The sequence below is a fragment of the Cucumis melo genome, unplaced genomic scaffold, assembly GCF_025177605.1.
Source record: "Cucumis melo cultivar AY unplaced genomic scaffold, USDA_Cmelo_AY_1.0 utg000599l, whole genome shotgun sequence".
In the NCBI taxonomy this organism is placed as follows: domain Eukaryota; kingdom Viridiplantae; phylum Streptophyta; class Magnoliopsida; order Cucurbitales; family Cucurbitaceae; genus Cucumis; species Cucumis melo.
Window position 1 is genome coordinate 5001 of NW_026124092.1, and position 5000 is coordinate 10000.

Consider the following 5000-nt stretch of genomic DNA (forward strand, 5'->3'; position numbering starts at 1 on the left):
GTTTCCAATCAAAATTGTTTGTTCTTGCATATCCCTACGGGTTTTCCAAATTAATCCTGCGGATACGTATAATTCAGAAGAATATGTGAGTGATTCATATACAGCATCTCTTTCTTTTATCAATGGTTCTACCAATTTATATGTTTCCACAAATAATTGAAATTCAATTTCTTGATCTGTATCTTCAATTTTTGGAAACTTAGAAAGTTCTTCTGTTAAGCCATGATCAATGAACCTACAAAACCCTTCAAATTGTATCTGATTAAACGCAGGTATTGTAGACATTCTCTCATTTCCACCCCCAAGCATTTTATTTATTTCCCATTTATAAAAAAAATCCCATTATTTGCTTAAAATGGATCGATCTAGCAATGATGGAATTTATATTATGTTTACTGAATCACATGAAATTTTACCTAACTTCATAGGTGTAATAGATGTAATGCATGAAATACATATGAACGTAGGAATAAAGAGACTTTGATACTCAAATTAAATTGGAATTTGCAACAACTACAAATGAATTGGTAAATTCTATTTAGAATTATGGAGTTTTGTATAAAATATCTATATCAAAACAAAAGTGAGTCAATTTCTACCATTATTATGATATTCCAATCGGATTGGGTACTATAAATAGATTCGGGATTTGATCTGAAGAAACAATATAGAATTTTTTTTATTTAACAACATGGAACTTTTTCGTAGATTTCACTGTTAAAAAAAAATTCGCATAGAAGAGAGATATTTTACCTATACCTATATTTTTTTTAGTAGAATTCGTAGAATGCGATTGAAGTATGTATAAGGACTTGTATTTATTAATAAACATGTGCAGATATATATATATAGTTAGTTATATATATCGCCTCCTTTATTACAGTTCTATGGGGAACATCACATGTCGTACTCTATCAAAAATTTATATTTTCTATTTAATGATAATGAAAAAAAAAATTCTAAAAACAGAATTCCGAACATTTCCTATAAACATCTTATATATATATAAGATATTAGATTTAGATAATAGTAATCGTTTATGTTCTGGGGTTTACATATACTCATAATCGCTATTAAAATTGTCATTAATAAGGATTTTTTTATGGTTATGGAAACGAATCAATACGGATGGATTAGTAATGATTAGTTATCTATCAATTTTTATTTATTTAGGTAAGGTATCCATTTTTGGATTGTTTTCTTATATCATTAGGGAAACCGAATTTGCAATTTCAATCCAAGAATCATTTATGAATTCACAGTCAATAGTTAAAGTTAACGGTTCCCATTTGTCCTGATTTTTTGCTTTTGTGAATGAAAATCCACATTTTTTTTTCAATAGAAAAAGCAAAGTTTTGCGGTTTTTCGTTTTAGATATTGTGTGTTGTAAGATACTATCTATCTAAGAGATAGAGCCAATCCAATATTTTGTATCGTTTTGGCGGCATGGCCGAGCGGTAAGGCGGGGGACTGCAAATCCCTTTTTCCCCAGTTCAAATCCGGGTGTCGCCTCAGCAACAAACAAAAGAATCAAAATACCCTCTTCTGTTTTGCTGATATAACTTTATCATTTTTTTTAGAAGAAAAGCATCTTTAGATTTGCTTGATTCTAAGCATCGTTGGGGTTCTCTAAAATGTTATAAATCCTTGCGTATAGGTTTCGTTTCCAGAATTTAGTAGAGTAATGAAAAATAATCGTTAAATCTTGAGATGATAGCCCTTCGACTACTAATGTAGTGTCTACTCATTGGGTCTTGAATTAGGGAATATAATTTCATTTTTCCTTACGGAAAGGAGGAAGATACTTGATATACGGACTCATGAAAGTATCTGAGTACTCGAGCATTCAATCAATATTATATTGAATGAATAATTGGCTTTTTTTTTTATTTTAATCTTAAAAAAAGAACTTATTTCTTTTCGATAAGCTCTAACCACGCATGTAATAGGCCATCCCATCTTCCGATTGTCTCTATGAAACAATCGGGGGGACAGTAAAGATTAGATCAAATGAGAAAGGAATAATAGTAGGGTTATGTGATAGATACTATCTTGATTCTCTATTTTGAGACTTTTTACTTAATGTAATGAAATGCAGGACACACAAAAGAAAGACTAGGTCTTATTATTCCTACATGTTACTAACATTCTTTTGATACTTCCAAGAGTTTTTCTGCCTCTTTTATTTATTTGTACTGAATTTTTTCGATTATACTAGAAATCATATAATAACTTGGGATAATTCGATTTTTTGTATTGTTTCATCAATGGTGTTGTGCCCGAATCTCTTTTTGACTATGCGCTAGTGATTCCACTATTATTAGTGAATAATAATTATTAGTGAGCAATAATGGAATAATTCTTTTATATTCATAGAGATAGGGGACATAATTCACATGGATATGGTAAGTCTCGCTTGGGCTGCTTTAATGGTAGTCTTTACATTTTCTCTTTCCCTCGTAGTATGGGGAAGAAGTGGACTCTAGAAGTACTACTAATTGAAAAATAAAACTGTATTGTTTTTGGTTTATTTTATAGATCGTTCTGCAAAACTTTTTTTCTTTTATTTTGAAAAGTAAAAAAAAAAAGAGTTCGGATTATAAGTTTTTAAGTGGATCCATACTTTCAACACGAAAGAACATAGACATAGTGGTTGTCCAATGAGATACTACGCATAATAATATACTACCTCATAATAAGATAGTACCTCGGGGTAGCCACCCACATATTACGTGCTTACCACTTCTTTTATTTATTATTATTAGTATTTTAGTTATTTTCAAAATAGGATTTTTTCTTGTTTTAGGGAACTCATTTCATATCATGCTTCAAACGTTAAATAAAAATGGGGTTTGCTAATTCTTTTCGAAATCCGAAGATAAAAAGTTCCCATGGAACCGAACTCCTGGATCATCTGTCAACTGCTCAATCAATTACTTCTTTCGAATGCTAAAAAAAAATTAGTGGCCTTTCGATTATTTGATTTCAGATTCATTCTAATCAACATGAATTATGAAGCAAAGAAATAGAATTGGGCCACTATGTATATTAGATTAATATTACATATATGTAATTGATATGATATCTATATATAAATAGAAAGATATATATTGTATATTCATCTATATTCAAATTGATCGATATTCAACCTCTATTTTTATAGAGTACAATTTTATATTTATACACTTCAATAACAATAATAGATAGTATGGTAGAAGGATTCATATATTTCTTTCTACCATACTATCGGATCTTATCGAATACTTCTCTCGTAGAATACTGATAATTCTAGTCCGCCAATTTCATTTAAGACGCGAAATTTTAATGCTTTTCATTTTTCTTATCTTCAATCATTGATAAGAACTAAAACGTCAAGGTTAATTCAAATTAATCACTTTGACTGATTGTTTTTACGTATATTATAAGTAAAAAGGCGGTCGGAACTAGAATGAACAGTGCAGTAGCAATAAATGCGAGAATATTTACTTCCATAATATCATCGTTTCATTTTTTATTCGCAATAACTCGGGATTTAATCCCATAGAGATGATAAATGTTTCGCTTGTAAATTCAAGGGGATGCGTTGCATCTCGATGATATCGAATCGTATTAAAATATCATGAATAACAATATCGGAGCTATCAAATCGATTCATCGTCGAGAATTGAATAGTATAACATAGGAAGATCTTTTATCCATACCGAATTTAAACAAAATGGGATTCCTGATGCAATCAAGAATTTCGTTACTTTTTTTTATTTATAATTTTTTGCATTCTTTCTTTTCTATAATCTACTGCCCTCTTATTCAATGCAATCATCTGATGAAGTCTCATCAGACTACCTTTACCCTTACATTGTTTATAAACAAACTCAAGCAAAGAATAGCAGCGAAATTCAAAAAAGGAAAAGGAGGTAGGTTCGAACTAAACTCCTTCCTTTTTTTGTACTTATAAAATCTTCTTAAAAAAAAGAAATAAAAACGAAACTTAAACTTTCAAAAATTCTTAATTACCTCACTAAGAGAGATAGATGGGATCCTTGTTTGTATTAATATCCTCTTTCCTTGAATTAGTAGTGGGACGTATATATCAAAAGTTAAGTGTTAAATTTTAATAAGATAGATTATTTCAAATTCAAATTAGTAATTGAATTTACTAATTGAGGTTACAAAAAATCGGAGCCAGAACGGATATATTTTGCTTTCAGACGAAAAATTAGATCAAAGTTTACTATGTAAACTTTATTTTGTATCGTCCAAATTCCCTTTATGTATGTGCTTTCCGGAAACGTATAGTACTCTATTTCATTAGAAAAATCGGGCGTAATCAACTAGACCCAGTACGCCTTCGAATCCTGAATATGATGCTACCAATAATTGTGGTAATTCACATATGGCACATATGTCTTTCTCCCATCAATTAGTACTCGTTGAAGAAATCAAAATTCCCATATTTTTTTGTTGAAAAATGTGGAAAAAAAATAAGAGAGATCCCGTTTGGAATAAAATTCAGTTATGTTATTTGTTCTCTCTTTCACAGGAAAGGAAGAGATTAATTGATGTATTTTTTTTTTATTGGATTTGGATCCATCGGGACTGACGGGACTCGAACCCGCAGCTTCCGCCTTGACAGGGCGGTGCTCTGACCAATTGAACTACAATCCCAGGGAAATAAAGTGTACAACATATGTTGTTGATTTAATTTCCTTCAAACCTTTCTATGTAGATTTTTGATTCGAATTGTCATATTCTACCAGACAGAGACGCGAGTAATAAAGTAATAGATTGATATGCGCGGAGACATGGACTTTAGTGTGAGAAGCATGGATTAATATTTATTTTTTCGTTATTGTAAAATTGATTGATTATCAATCTGTCAATGAATAAAAAAAGAGTTTTTTTTTTTATTCTTTCATATCAAGTCAAGTATTTCTGTAGAAGGACAAATAGGTTATATCATTTTATGGTGGATACGCGATATATTGGGCCGAGCTGGATTT

At 30.3% G+C, this 5000-nt stretch overlaps 3 non-coding genes across 3 annotated transcripts in view; 1 reads left to right on the forward strand and 2 right to left on the reverse strand.

The window, feature by feature from the left end:
• Positions 1-1440: 1440 nt before the first annotated feature.
• Positions 1441-1512, forward strand: TRNAC-GCA (transfer RNA cysteine (anticodon GCA)). Its single transcript has one exon. It is a non-coding gene; the product is annotated as a tRNA-Cys (tRNA).
• A 3079-nt stretch (positions 1513-4591) lies between these two features.
• Positions 4592-4665, reverse strand: TRNAD-GUC (transfer RNA aspartic acid (anticodon GUC)). Its single transcript has one exon. It is a non-coding gene; the product is annotated as a tRNA-Asp (tRNA).
• A 318-nt stretch (positions 4666-4983) lies between these two features.
• The window catches only part of TRNAY-GUA (transfer RNA tyrosine (anticodon GUA)), an 84-nt gene continuing 67 nt past the window's right edge, over positions 4984-5000 (reverse strand). Inside the window, exon 1 of the tRNA in view lies at positions 4984-5000. This exon is cut by the window's right edge and continues 67 nt beyond it. This is a non-coding gene — a tRNA (tRNA-Tyr).